The sequence below is a fragment of the Anthonomus grandis genome, chromosome 8 (genome assembly GCF_022605725.1).
Source record: "Anthonomus grandis grandis chromosome 8, icAntGran1.3, whole genome shotgun sequence".
Lineage (NCBI taxonomy): Eukaryota > Metazoa > Arthropoda > Insecta > Coleoptera > Curculionidae > Anthonomus > Anthonomus grandis.
Window position 1 is genome coordinate 12,373,913 of NC_065553.1, and position 15,792 is coordinate 12,389,704.

The 15,792-nt window shown below is 27.8% G+C and overlaps 1 long non-coding RNA gene across 1 annotated transcript; it reads left to right on the forward strand.

Annotated features, from left to right (window-relative positions):
- Window positions 1-6,933: 6,933 nt before the first annotated feature.
- Window positions 6,934-12,006, forward strand: LOC126739554 (uncharacterized). The gene is made up of 2 exons (XR_007661655.1): window positions 6,934-7,009; window positions 11,768-12,006. It is a non-coding gene; the product is annotated as an uncharacterized LOC126739554 (long non-coding RNA).
- Window positions 12,007-15,792: the final 3,786 nt, after the last annotated feature.

Genomic DNA, 15,792 nt, shown 5'->3' on the forward strand with positions numbered 1-15,792 from the left:
GTTACTGTTAAGAAAGATGTAAGACTAATATATTATTGTATTTATAAATTGTTGTTATTTCCTTAATAATCCGAATTAAAGAGACAAAAACGGCATTGGCAAGTTAATTGTTTTCCATTTCTAATATTCTTCTTAGCTGGTTATTTGTGCCTACCTATAAATTAAGGTTATTGCCTAGCTTTACGCTCTACGATCAAAATAGGTTTTTAATGCAGTAATTTGGTACGTCCCACGTTTCAGGGATTATCCACTATTCTATTTGTCCTAGTTTAAGTCTTTACCTTATAGGAAAATCTTAAGGACATACTAATGTTTCGAGACAAAGTAGGTTATCAATCGTTTTTACCATAAAGTACATGCCTATAAGTGTAATTATCATAATATAGATCCTCTGAAGGATATTGAGGTTCATATTTCATTTTCTGTGGATCATCCTTAATACTTACATCAGCTACATCGGCATTTCAAATTAAAAAGTCGGGCTAATTACTATCTACTTCGTTTAGTTTTCATTCATAAAATTTAACTCGCTACGCTTTGTTGAAACCGTATGAGTTATTAAATATAAATGATTTTGTCGTACAAATATTAAGGGTATTAGTTGCAATTTTCAGCTGAGTTAACGAATATTTATACTTTTTTGGAATATAACTTTCTTTTTCTTCCATAATAAATCTAAGTAAGTATTTTTTTTACTTTACTATAAGTAATAGTTAATAGGCAAGTCGTACTTTAGAATCCGATTAGATGTCTAAAGCAAAATAAACTTCGAAAAGTAAAATTTCACTTTTTTCAAGATTCAAGACTAATTATTATTCCAAGATACCCATGTGATGCCTGTGGAAAAAGCTACACAATCAAAAACAACCTTCGAAGACACCAAAGGGTCGAATGCGGTAAAGAAAAGGGCATGGTGTGCCACCTGTGTAAGCAGAGGTACTACTACAAGCAAGAGCTGGATTCGCATATGAGATCTAAGCATAATATGATCTGGTCTTATAGGTCTTCACAATATAATTATTAACGCGAGTGAAGATGCTTGTGACTTCCGATTTGAATTATTCTAGGTATTTACCAGTAGAAAATATTCACATAATTTTAGATATCAAAAAAAATATATTTACGGCAGACATCAGTATTATGGTTTAATAATCTCTGTACCAAACTTAGCTAATTAAACATTGCATAACTTATTAGTAATGATTTTAAAAATATATAGCCAAAGCAATTGTGTTATTGTATCTGAGATTTTTTTTATGAATCGGTTGAATCACGTTCTAAACGAATGGAGGAAAAACGAAAGTGTATAGGGGGGTACGTTTATTAGCTTGTATTGAGACGATGACGTTTTTTAATTGTTTTAAAGTGTTTTACAACTTTGTAATTTCTATTTAGTTTGAATTTTTTGGTGTATGAATTTGAAAATATGGCTAATTAGTTTAGAAAGAAAAATTCTTTTTTTTATAAAAATAAAAAGTAATTTTCCTAATATCTTTTACAAATTAATTTGATTTTTTTGCATTTTATCATTTTGAGACTAATTAATACTGGATAAAAATCAAAAAATTTTTAAAATAACTGCTTACATAGTGTTGGAGTTTTGAAACCAGATTTAGTGCATCACACCCATTTATGTTATGCATAGAATTAATATTTAAATGTTACAACTATCTAAGAACTAAATCTAAAATAGGTTTTTAAAATGCAGTAATAATCTAAAATTACTTTTTAGTATTGCAGAAAAATAAATTACAGATTAAGGGCATTTATAATTATAAACGGAGGTATAATAGATATATTTTTAAAAAATACATCGGTTTAGGTATACACTGGGAAAATTCGTTTTAAATTTAATAAGCCTATCCTTACTCTTGCAGCTAATTTTAATTTAATAATTTTCACATACTGTGACTCAAAAACCATGTATGTCATTTTTTTTTCTAAATTGCCGTATGTACGGGCTAGTAGAAAAAATATATATTAATAATGAACTGTTTATTAAGTTTAATTCTAATAATTTATAAAATAGTTTGTCTGGTGAATTCTTTGCAATCCAGTGAATTTTTATCTTAAAGTATTTGAATATTTGCAAGTGAAGTTAAACCTAGAAACATCAAATAACAATTTGTTTGCCTGACAAACCTTTATTGAGTCAGTGATGCAAATTATCTTCTCAGATACATACATACAGTACTTTGCTACATTTTTCTTTAAAATTGATATGTTAAAAATTTTGTTTCTTTAAGTATCTACTAAACTATTGAGCTTTTGTGGAAACTAGGGATAACCTTCCTGTAACAGGTTCTGAATTTATTTTCCCAATCCTTCCTGTAGAGATATTAAACAGATTTTCTACTATAATAGACAAGATTATTATTAGAGAGTTCTATATAAATAATTTATTGTTAACTCTCCTAGTTAAAGTGAAAGCGGCTAAAATATATGAAAATTTCTGTCAAATAATTTTTTTTAATTTGTGAAATTTTTTGAAAAATCATTTTAATGTTTAGTAAAAAAAATCAGTTTACAACAGAAATCATCTCAAAACGGCTTTACACAAAATCAAAATTTTGATATATGGAATATGTAATTGATGAGTGAGTCTTAGTAATTGATCTTTAAAATCTTGTGTTACTTGTTTGTGTCATACCATCTGTTAGAATAATACAATAATGTCTTTTCTAGAATAATAATAACATTAAGAGATCAGGTCATTATAGAAATTCACCTAACATACGCATGTGTTGTAATTAGTCATCAATAATTATTTTAAGACTGAAATAGTACCAAAGATTATTTTGTAATAAGCTTAATTTAATTTAGCTTATTAGAGTGAGTTAGACAGTTATTAATTAATCAGCAATTTATTGCAAACATTTGATTTTTTTTTACAATTCGATAAATTTAAATAAATTATTTAATTTGCCTAATTTGTTTCATTGCTATATTTATGGCCTTGGACCACCCTATAAGTAAGTTTAATGTTATTCAGGCATTGGAAATATAAGTATTAGTACATTTTTAGATATGGTCATTTCTATGGTCAATTCTAAAAAAATTACGTGGTCTTATGTATATTGTAACCATTTGTATAAAAAATTTTGTATGTTAATTCAGGCAGTAACAAAAAAGTTGCGACAGGAATTTAAGAATTACGTTTTAATTGATTTGTCAATATAATTAGTCACCATAGAATCTGCAATAAATTACTCAAAGCAAATTATGCTTTAATATTATTTGAACAGTAGTTAAAAACAAAATGAGGCTAAAATAAAAAGAAATGAACATCTTAGATGAAAGAAATGGACGTTTCAGATAACCAGTAAAGAATTGGAATGAAATGCTGCTCACCCCTTGTAATGTTATGCATATATTTCTTTTATCTATTTTTTTTCTAGATTATTTTTTTATAAAAATAACTGCAGAATAATTTTATTAAGATCCTGTATTTACGTTTCCTTCGTTTTTCGTAAATTGTTCTTCTGTAAACTCTGAAATTCTTTTGGGAAATTGATATAGTACACTATAAAGATTTTGCATCAGAAAATTTTATTGGTTATTGTTTTGTAGATACAAAATTGCACCTTTATATTGTTTGCACTACTTTGCCTGTATTTATGTCAATAAAACTTAAATTTCCTTGTAATCACTTATATAATTTTTTAGGAGTAGAACATATTCTACAAGATTTAGGTCAAAAGGTACACCGAAGATGTACAGTTTGCTATAAAAAGTTAAGTTTGGCCAACGGTCGAGCTTTTGCGCAATCGCGTTGTCCGAAAAGCAGATTTCAATGCAGCGCGTGCAAAAGAAGCTACTGTCCTCCATGTTTTTACGAATTACATCAACATATGCTTAAATGAAACACGCCTTATCCTTTTTTTTCAACCAAAGAGATTAATTTTACCAAAGTTTGTATTCATATATTAGACTAAAATTAATATAAGGATTTGCGTAGGGTTGCTGACAGTTTTAATCGAACCAATAATAGATTTAAAATTAATTTGCTGAAAAGTTTGTATTTTTTAGCAATTGCCACATATTCCTGTCCACAATGCGAAAAGGTTTACAAGCATTTGACGACTTTAAAAAGACATTTAAGGTTCGAGTGCAATCGTGCTCCATGTTTCAGGTGTCCCTATTGTAAATACGCTTGTAAACAAAAATATAGTCTTATTGGACATGTCCGGATTAACCACACAGAGCTTTGTGAAGTATTTGCTAATTTTGTCTATAAAGAAATTGGTGCTAGTTTTTCCTCCTAATTTATATTTAAATAAATATATATTTTTTTTAGAATTCTAAGTATCTTTTTTTTCTTCCCTTATATATCATTTACCCTAAGATGGGTCTAACCTAATTGTGCATTATTATAATGTCAAGCTTATATATTTCTTTATTTATGAGCAATTTAGTTGAAGAGAGAAAGGACTGCAAGTTCTTCTGCTTAATCAAACAGAGAATTAGATTCAGGTAAGATAGCTTTAGCAGATAAAGTTCCTGCAGATATACTTAGATCTCAGTAGGTCATCATGGATTTAAAGAGTGTTGAAGGTATAGACTTTTATTGACCTCTGGCTCTATAGTGATACATTCTGTAAAAAAGAGAAAAATTATATTTTATTACCTATCTTTAATGCTTTAAGGAATCAGTCCTTGTTATTTCTTTGGCCTTACGATTTCTGTGTTGTATTCTGCCTGGCCCTATGGCTTACATCTAACAATAAACTATTACTGTGAATTGAAAATATTCACTATTTGTGGTAAATGCCTAAGTTTAGTAAATATTTTCACCATAAAAAGAAAGGTTTCTTTTCCTTCGAAGTAGATCAGCTTAATAGATTTTCAATGTTTCTAGCCAAAGTGTGCTTAATACTTAAAATTTAACCTACCCATTCCTTTGATTAATAGGGAGAAGAATTAATTGCGATAGTAAAGTATGTACTCCAGCACATACAACATACAACCGGCTAGGTAAACAATGGTCTTGGGCGCGGAAATTATTGCATTAACTTACAATAATAACTCTATGTTTCAATTTGGCACCCAAGAAAGAAATTCGCCAGGCTAGTATATTCTGATTGGAAAAAGTAATGTAATAATTATATAATTTTAATAAGAACTTCAATAAATGTTTACTCTGATACCTTAAAAATACTTTAAGGAAATTGTAATTGGATATTTTGTTTGTAGGTTTTGCATGTCCAAAGTGCAAAAGACACTATAAATATAAACGAAACCTATCAACACATTTAAGAGTGGAATGTGGAAAAACTCCAATGTGGAAGTGCTGTCATTGCGGAAAGCAAACCTATTATAAGCATAACTGGAAAGCTCATGAAGCTCGATGTTTACTCACAAATGTAAAATGATTTTAATAATATCCAGCAGTGCATTGTTCATTAAAATGTTTACTGTTTGCTCTTATATATAATAAGGAAAATTATATTTTAGCTTTGGCATGTCTAAGATGTCAGTAAATTAAAAAATATGAAGTAAGTTTAGCCTCTTACCTGAGTGTGAATAAAATTTTTATTAGAAGTTGCTTTTATAATAGAAAAATAAACTATAGGCATAATTTGTTTGAGTTAATAAATCTATTTATAAAAATTCTTCTTTTTCCTCTCAAATTAATTTAGCATTGTTGTTTTCTCCTTAATTTAATGGTTTTTTGACATCCAAGGAATACATTGTTCATATATCTTAAATTGATATTTAAAGGTGATTTTATTCGGCAAGCATTGGGAGGTTATAAGATAAGCCAAAAGTGAATATGGTACTAATCCTAATTCAAGTGGATGCATACTTCAACTCAATATTAATTAAGTTTAGTTACAAAGAGCTTTATAGAGACTTGATATCTGTGAGAAGTTTAAAGTAATCCTGAAGTTTAAAGCTGTCCTAGTAGTAATGAAAACCTTAATGTAGCATCTAATAAACTTCATTAAAAAAAAATGTGAATTCTTATCTAGATATAGAAAGAAGAGTGAGACAATTAGGTACTTTAGTGGTAAAGAGAATATTCATGTTACGGTTATTCAGGAAAAAAAATGCTCTTTTTTTTTTGCTTTAATAAAATACAAGAACCTCTTTAGGTCTCGCTATTATAGTTGGAAAACCCATTCATACATTTCAATTCACCACCAGTTATTTTAGTAGTTTTACTTAGCTACTTTACGAGCTTAAGCAATCTTGCAAAAGTTAGATTACATTGATGCCCATTAAGTGGTGTTACTTTAATATTAAGTTATAAGTAGATTTATTTTTATACTACATTTTTTAATAAATTTATAACAAAATTTACAAATTAAAAATTTTTATATAACGAAATGTATTATATGATGTATTTTGGCATATGAACGGATATATTTAACTCTTAAACATATCAACGAATTTGTTGTTTTGAACAATATGGTGTTTCTTTCATGACCTTTTGTGAATTGTTGCTTCTAAAATATTTTTCAGTACTATTTAGTATCACAAAATTTAACATAAATATTTAATAGGCATTTTTTTGCCTAAAATAAAATAAATCGTAAATTTCAAATTTTTCTTTAAACATTTTGAACGCTTTGTTATAGCCAAAATTTTCCCATTTCTACCTGAAAATTTTAAATTTATATACCAGCACAGTATTTTCCATTAAAGATTTTTAAAGTACTAAATTTTTTTCTGTTTCTAGTATAGGAAAACATATTTTTGGTATATCTAAAAAAAGTCTATTTTCATATATATTTCATCAAAAATTTCATCATAATTGTAGTGCTACAAATTTCATATTAGTTCTATTCACTCAAATACCTAAAGAGAGTGACTGACAGCCTAGAAAAATGCAAAATAGTCACTTTTATAGTCAATAGAACTTGCTATTTTATTGACTTCTTCCTATAATAATTGTTATTCAATGTAATTTTAATAACAAGATTTTTAGATTTGGTGTTTTGCCCCAACTGTGAACGTAGTTACAGAAGCACCAACGCACTTAGGGTACACATGAAGAGCAGATGTGGTAAATCACCTTCTTTTAAATGCATGGAGTGCCCATATTGGGCCTATAGGAAGTACGATTTAAAGAAGCATATGATTAAGCAGCACAAAATAGACTTTATATAAAAGTGATAATTTAAGAAATTATTTATATATTTAGAATAAAATGAGAGATACGATTTTTAAACATATTTTATCTATAACTGAAGATTTTTATTTTAATAGTGGATGCCTTAAATAACTTCCATTGACTACCAAATTTATTGATATTGTTAAATTTTTAGGATGTACCTAGTAGCTAGGTAAACTCGTCCTAAGAAAATAAAATTACTGTTAATCTAAGTTTTTTAAGTAAAAACTTCTTAAGTATGTAGTTTTGTACAAAAACTGATAATAATTACATCAATAACAATAAGTAGTTAATGCCTGCAGATAATAATTGCTATTTTGCATGCATTATATTTATTTACAAATTAACCTAAAATTTATTAACAAAATATGTCAATTAGAGAACCTACATCAAAAAAAATATATATTGATGTGAATAGGTATATTTTTTGCCATTTTAGATTTGACTATTTTTTATCATTGACATGTTTCCCAGTGTGTATGTATTTTTTTCTTTCCTAATATTATTTATAGACCAATAAAAAGTAATACAATATAATACTAGGTAATCTAGTAATTTAAATTTATCACCTATTATCATGTAAAATATCTTAAAGATGTCAGTTTTTAACCAGAAACTATATAATAATATATAGTTACTTATGGGCGTAACATTTGGACTGGACTCTGCTTGGGATAAGGGTCTTTTGATTTTTAATTTTTATTTTACTAAATGAAATCCTTGGTAAGTTTTTTGAAAGATTTTTTTATCATATTTTCTTAAAACTAATTGAACTCGCTACTTGCTACAGTTCGTATTAGTTCCTTTAACTTCTTTTAGAAAATAATCAAAAGGACTTAAATACGGCTATTAAGGTCGTCGATCTATAGCACCTCTTTTTTCTATCTATCTGGAATCAGTTTCTTAATATATTTCCATATTCTTTGTGCTAATTGAGGCGAGACACTATCTTAATTTAGCCATATTTGTGATTACTAAAGCGGACATTATTTCAAATGATAAACACTCCAAATGTTCTTGAACAAAAAAATGCTTGATTGATAATAATGGTTATTCAAACATTAATAATAATGTGTTGACACCATGTTTTTAAAACAACATAACAAATAGCTCGGAATGGTTTACAGGTGAAAAGCGAAGGAACAAAATGAATAAGCTCCAATCGCTACATTTACATTCGCTCTATTTCTTCGCTTTCGCTTCATTTCGCTCCAATACTACAGCAACTACGAATAAAGATAAAAAATGAAAAAGATCGAGGCTGAAATAAAAGGAAAAAATAATCAAGAAACGATTAAAAGTTCGATCGATCTTTAAAGGCCAAAAAGTATTTTGATTAAAGATAAAGTAAAGAATGAGTGCTAACTTGATTATTTATAGAGGTTTGCAACCTATTTGATTATAATATCTTAACGAAAGAGATAGACAAGAGACTGAACCTAGAGATAGAAGTAGAAAGAATGTGAGGGATAAAGGAAAGACTTATCCCGGTGGTATTCACGTACCAACAGGATTCCTTTCACAGTACACACACTTAACTATTAATGTCTAAAAAAACTGAAAAGAATCTACAAAAAACCGTCCTAATGAAAACCGCCATCATTGTTTGAAAAGTGCTGAAATAAAGTCTTTCAATGGAAAGTTCGCCTTAGGTATACCATGTGCATCTGGTAAGTTTTAAACTAAACCAATCATAAGAAAAATACTTATTTGAAAATCCGATAATAATGATAATACCCTGGTTTCTTTTGAAATTACAAACGCAATATAAATAATCCTATATTAATAGGAAAAATAAACGAGATGCACAGAAGCCTCCAAAATTAGTAACTTGTTAGTGCTTTTATCTCTAGCTTTGAATATTAATTTTTTTATGTTTTTTAAGCCTTACAGCTACCGTATTTTTATCTAGTCCGAACTAGACTATATAATAATAGTTTAGGGTATATTTTTTTAAATAACCTAAGTAAAATACAAAAATACAAGATATTGGTTAACAAATACCATAAAAATAAATATGCTCCAAGGTTTAAATATTAGACAGTCATAGAAATTATAGGGAATATGGAAAAAATACAAAATTAAACAAAAATTTTAGTTGTTTCTGGGTTAAAGAAACACCATTGCACCTGTTTGCTGAATTCACTTTTGACAGATAAAATGTAAATATTAATTATACCAAGGCTGTTTTCAAACTTATGCATTTTGATTTTCTTTGCTTCTTATAGAGCATATGGACGAAATAGTGGTTTAAGAAAAAAACTCTCTCTGTGAACATTTATAATTAAATTTAAACAATAAAACAATTGTTAAATTAAATCGTCTTTAAAATGATCCTAATTAATTAAATATAATATGCAGGTAATTCTATTTGCAAAGTATGTGCAATACAATATCATACAGTCTTGGTAGGGTCTCACAAAACTTGAGAAGAAAACGTCAAATCAATATAAAGATGTTTCTATATACATGACTTTCTGGGATCGATGATGTTTGTTTTTTGAAGATATAAACTATTTCAAATAGGTAGAGAGTAATAATGAAATAATATTAAATTATTATTAAGATGTTCCTATATGCATTACTTTCTAGAGTCGATAATGTTCTTTTTTGAAGATATAGTCTATTTCAAATAGGTAGAGAGTATTAATGAAATAATGTTAATTTATTATTAAGATGTTCCTATATGTTTGACTTCCTAGGGGCGATAATGTTCTTTTTTGAAGATATAGTATATTTCAAATAGGTGGAGAGTAATAACACCTTATAAGTTACGCAAATGGGATACAGGGTGACCATCTGATAATGTATGTTACTTCCATAGTTTGCATTGCAAGATTATTTCTAAATTTTATTTTTTAACCCATAATGTCTATTATTTCGTCAAGTCACTTTTTCTTCTCAGTGTTCTCTGTTATAGTTTAGTGATACTTTATATATTAGCTTTTGTTTGTAATAACAATTTTTGACGCTAGCTATGATGAAGCCTAATATAACGTATTATATTTTATGACCAAATCTAAAAAGTGATGGTAAAGAGTTTTCTTTTTTCTGTTTTTCTTATCTAACATGTGTTCTATGGTTATAATATCCTAAAACTTCCTTAAACATTTTCTAGAATACAGATTAATTTTATTAACTAGAGAAATATTGTCCTTAGTTTCGGTTGGCACTAAAGCTTTTAGTTAAGCTATGGATTTAAAGAAAAAGAATATATCTAGATTTTGGTTAATGAATAATTAATAGATGAAATAACATATTAGATATTATATAATCTTTCTGACCAATTTGGCTTTTCATCTCGTTTAACTTCTCTGATCTCTTCTTATCTCACTAAACGTCCTCAACATGTTGAATGCTTTGGACACAGCTCACCTGAAATAGTCGCTCCCTCAGGCATACCACAAGGTTCCATATTGGAACCTCTACTTTTCAACTCATTTATTAATACCATTTCTAAGGACCTAGAAGTAAACAGCTTATTATACTGTGATGATAATAAATTATACTGTATAATTGATACTATTGAGGACTGCATTAATCTCCAAGCAGCCATTAACGCAGTGAATGAATGGTGCAAGAATAACAGCTTGCCTCTAAATGCTGTGTAGTCTCCTACTCCTTAAAAAAGAACTGTGTTACTCACCAATACAAAATTGATAAAGTGATACTACCAAGATCAACCCACTTCAAAGACTTAGGAGTCATTTTTGATAGCTCACTTTCATTTAGTTTTCATATCGAAGATATCATAAAAAGAAGTTATAAAATGCTGGGTTTTGTTATCAGGAACTCTCCTGTACTTTACCTCTGTTCGGTTAATTTTGGAGTATTCTTTCCAGGTCTGGTCGCCACATTATCAAAACCATATTCAAGAGCTTGAAAATATACAGCGAAAATTTCTTAAATTCCTTTGGTTTAAATGCGAAAGAGTGTACTCGGAAATCGGCTTCTCACATGATCGTTTGCTTGAAAAATTTCAGGTAAAATCTTTACAGGAAAGAAGGGATTCGGCAGATTTACAGTTCTGACATAAATTAATTAATGGCGTTAACTGACTCGCCAGAGATCTTGCAAGTTCTAAATTTACACACTCCTCGGCTATCAGCTCGAAGTTCTTAAACTTTTTACCTTTCAATACCTCGAACCAACATTACAAAACTTTCGCCTATACGTATGGCTTGCAATACATACAACTCTATACAGAATCAATGTGATATATTTAACTGTAGCCTAGCCGAAATGAAAAGAATTCGCTTAGTTCAGATAATCTTGTTTTCTTCTTTTTATATATTTATTAATAATTTATCATATCTGTAATATTAATTTTATTTTGATAAGATGATTTCATGTTTATATACATCGTTTCCACTCTATTATTGAAGTTTCTCTGTTGAGTGATGTAAGTAAATAAATAAATAAATAATATTTATTATTACTTATATATAGAGGAGGTAAGAAAAAATGGCAGAAACTAGGTTAAGGTTGAATGATGATGCCAGTTTACAATTTGATAATTTAATTATTATAATAACTTTTTTTAATATCTTAATTTTTAATAAATTTTACCTTAAAACTTTACTTTAACAATTATGACTAATGCACATTTAAGAAAAAATAAAGTTTATTATTTTCATTTTTTTCTTTTAGAACAAAATGGCGTAGAATGTCCAAAATGTAAGAAAATATACAGAAACGAAAGCACCATGAAAAGCCATTTGTACCAAGATTGCACCAAATCCTATAAATGCAACTTTTGTGAATACTTTTGTAAAAGGAGGCACTCCCTTAAAGTTCATTGTTACGTTAAGCATAAGTACGTGTTACCTTCACGGTATAACAAATGATTGTTACGCTAATAACGTTTAATAAAAAAAATATTTAAAAAGTTTAGCGTCTTTAGTGTTAACTAGAGAGAATTTGTGGCAGGTTTAGTACCTCTTATAAAACTGATTTTATTACAGAAGATATGGCGTTTCTTGCCCTAAATCTGCTACACTCTCCAAAAAAAAATATTTTTTATTCTGTAACATTTAAATGGGGCACAAATTAAAGTTTATGAATGTTACTTTCCAAGATTGTTTTGTTTTTAGGTCTAAAATCCAAACAAAAACATAGACATAAAATACAAAAATGTAAAGCAAGCCTCTTACGTCATAGGAGAAACTGAAAAACCTTAGAAATTAATGTTAACTGTAATTATTGTCAGTTTTCTTGCTTCAGAAGTTTGACTATGCACATATTTAATAAACATAGAACAATATACAATACTACGTGTTCAGTTAACGTAGAGTTTTCATAAAAAGTAATATTTCTTTTCAGAACAAAAACAAGGATGTTTTTTTTACTTATTTAGCCTTTTAGTTAGATTAACATTTCTTTGTTGTTAAATTTTAAATAAATTTTACGGTTTGTATGTTTGATGGTTTGCATACAGATTTGTTCAAAATGAAGCTGTCTCTTGGAACGTGTAAGAAAAGGACCCAGTAAAATAAAATAAATTAAGATAAATAAGGACTAATCAATGCGGTTTTATTTTAAACAGGTCTGTATAGTCCAGTAAATGAGGAGGAACAAAATTTAGAATTGTATTAACCAATCTTTACGAAGATCTAAATTAGGTTTATTTCACTCTCTAGGTTATATAAAGCTGCTATCCATTTTTAGTAAATTAAGAGCAATCGTAAAGCTAAAATTAAAAAGTTAATTAAGTTCTGATATGACCTCATAATGGTCGAAAATTTTTAGCCTCAATCCAAAAATTATTTGTGCAAACATAAACCAAGAACACGAAAACTATTGACGTAGATGTAATTGTGGCTAATTAATAAACTATTTTAAATATGCTTAATTGCAGAACGCTTAAACTTCTTTTTAGAAATTTCTTTGCTAAATCAAACTTAAACAGTTTTCTAATAAAGCTAGTTTAAAACTGTAATTTTTTCTTAAATTAAAATTGTCACTTGAACCCCAATTTTTAGAGCGGTTCAACTCTCACAAACTACACTTGACGAAGAAATTGATGAAAAATCAATTTTTTTGTATAAAACTTTTGTTCATGTATAACATGAGAATATTTTTTATAGATTTTTTTATACTCTTACAACCCCTAAATATCACCCTATATAAAACAATATTAAAGGCATTTTTTTTTAAAGTTCGAAATAGTTTCATATATATTTTATATATAAAACTATTTCGACCCGTATCTTCGAAACAAAGCCTCGTAAATAGGCCAAAATATCCTTAGAATAGTCCAAGGAATAATCCCTTAAATTTTTGCCGCATGTTTAATAAACACTCTATATTAAGGTATGTTCCAAGGAATGTACAATAAATAATAAGCCATATATATTTTGGAAACAAATTTAGGATAAACAAAAAAGTCCTTTTAACAATTTTAATGTGTATATATTTCATGAATCTTCAAAAAAATCAAAAATGTGAATAATATCGGAAAAATGGAAATAGCTTTGTAGCGATTTTTTGGTTGGTACAACAATTATACTATTTTAAAGCGAATATCAATAAATATACTATCCTGTAAAATTGAATTTTTTTGTGGCATCATTTTCAAAATTTTTTGATAGACTTCATTTGTTTAGGAAACTTCAACTGTTTAGGAAAAATTAAAAAAACAGTGTTTTTCTCATAAAAGCTATATGTTTAATTGATGTGATCAGAACTTTATTTATTTTAATAGTTTTTGAAGGTTTTTGGCAATGCCTAATATTTGGTTACCTGTAATAAAAAAAAAATTAAACAGACCTATTCAACGTCTGTCAAATGAAATAAAAAATAATCTACTTCTTTTTTGAGAAGCTCTGTTTCTTCACAAATACTTGTTCTTGTAGAATTTCTTAATTTTCTGTTTAAGTGAAACTGATGAAAAATTAATTTTTTTTGCAATAAATCATATATATCTACATAACTCCTAAAGTATTAACCTTTTAATATATGCTTAAGGGATATTATTTGCTTAGAAAAAATCCGTCTATCGAACTTATTTTTACGAATTTATTCTCCTAGGGGATGAAAATAACTTCCGTTTACTCTCTTACCTGAACTACGCCTCTTTTTTTACCCTATTTTCTTCTGCCCAATTTATGGTTTCAGAAAATGCGGACCTGAAACTCCTTATTTACTGGACTGGTATACCAATACACATTTTTTTTTAAGCACAATACAATTGTTACAATATTTGGTTAAATGTATAGACAAATTTAGTAATTAATAGTGCAAACATTGATATTTTTATATGTACATGTAAATAATACAAATCAAGATATTAAATGTTGATACCTTATAAAAAGTTAATTTTTACTGCTCCACTCTTTTGTAAATTATCTTCTTCCTACTGTAATTGTAACTTAGATCTCCATCCTCGTTTCAAACCTCATTTTCTAACTTTGGATAATTTTCAGATATAGACCTTAGCATCTACGCGTTTCAGCAGTCTCTTGACAACTTCTTTATCAAAGACGGCGATTGGTTCACTTGTCTGAGGTGTCACAAGAAATACAGGCATCGCACCTCAGTTTGGAGACACGTGAAGTGGGAATGCAATAAAAAGCCACAATTTGAGTGTCAGATATGTGGAAAACGGGTGACTCAGAAGGCCACTTTGAAAACTCACTTGAGAAACGTGCATGGCCTTCAAGAGGATATGTTAAATAAAAATTTAAAGTTTATTTAGAATAGGTTTCTTTTTGGTGGTAGATATGTATGCTTTTTTATTGTTTAATATTCTTTTAATATGTTATAGGATAATTTGTTTTTATGGATAGATAAGTCAACTGGGAAAAAATTAACTTTTTACACTAAATGCAGCCACTGATCTTTTAATACTAACTAGGACAGTTATAAATGTTAAAAATTACAAAAATTTTTTAATTTTATATAACTGATCCCTAAAAATAAGAAAATTAAAATTATTTCGATTGTGGTGAATGATTTTAGTATTTTTATAAGGCAAAACAGTTTGCCTTTCTTTTCAATTAGGTATACAAAATAAAAATTTTTAAATATTTTTCTTTATAGGGTTTTTTTATATTGATTTTTAAAATTTAACATGTATTTCTTTGAAACAAAAAATATTTTGTCCTAAATGTTTTAGGGAAATTTTAATTTAGTCGATATTCTTCTGGTATAGGATTCACATTTCGTAAGGCATTAACAGAAAACTTGTTTATCTTAATTTTTTATTATGTTTATGTTTCTTCATTTCTGGGAAAAAAAGCTTCTTAAAAAATAAACAATTTCTATTTACCAAAATAGAAGTGTTAAAAATTTCTTAATAGAAAAAAACGTGTACCTAATATCCTGAGTATGTTAGATACAGCGTATTAAGTGGTTTATTTTTACAGACCTTATGTAATTTTTTTTTTATATACTATCAAGGATGATAATGAATATATCCGCTTACAATAATAAAATAATAGGCGCTGGCAACTTCATTTTAGATTCAAGAGCAGCAGTCGCTGCTGTTAAATATGTCTTTAAATATGTCTAAAATAATTTTCTTGTATAAAATGGCATTGGAGAATTTAGTATATCCACTTAATAAAAAATTAAAAAAATACAATTCAAAAATATTTCATAGTAGCCCATGATCCATTATGCTTGTGTACCTTGGGACATGCATCTTATACATTAGGACAAGCATAATACAATAG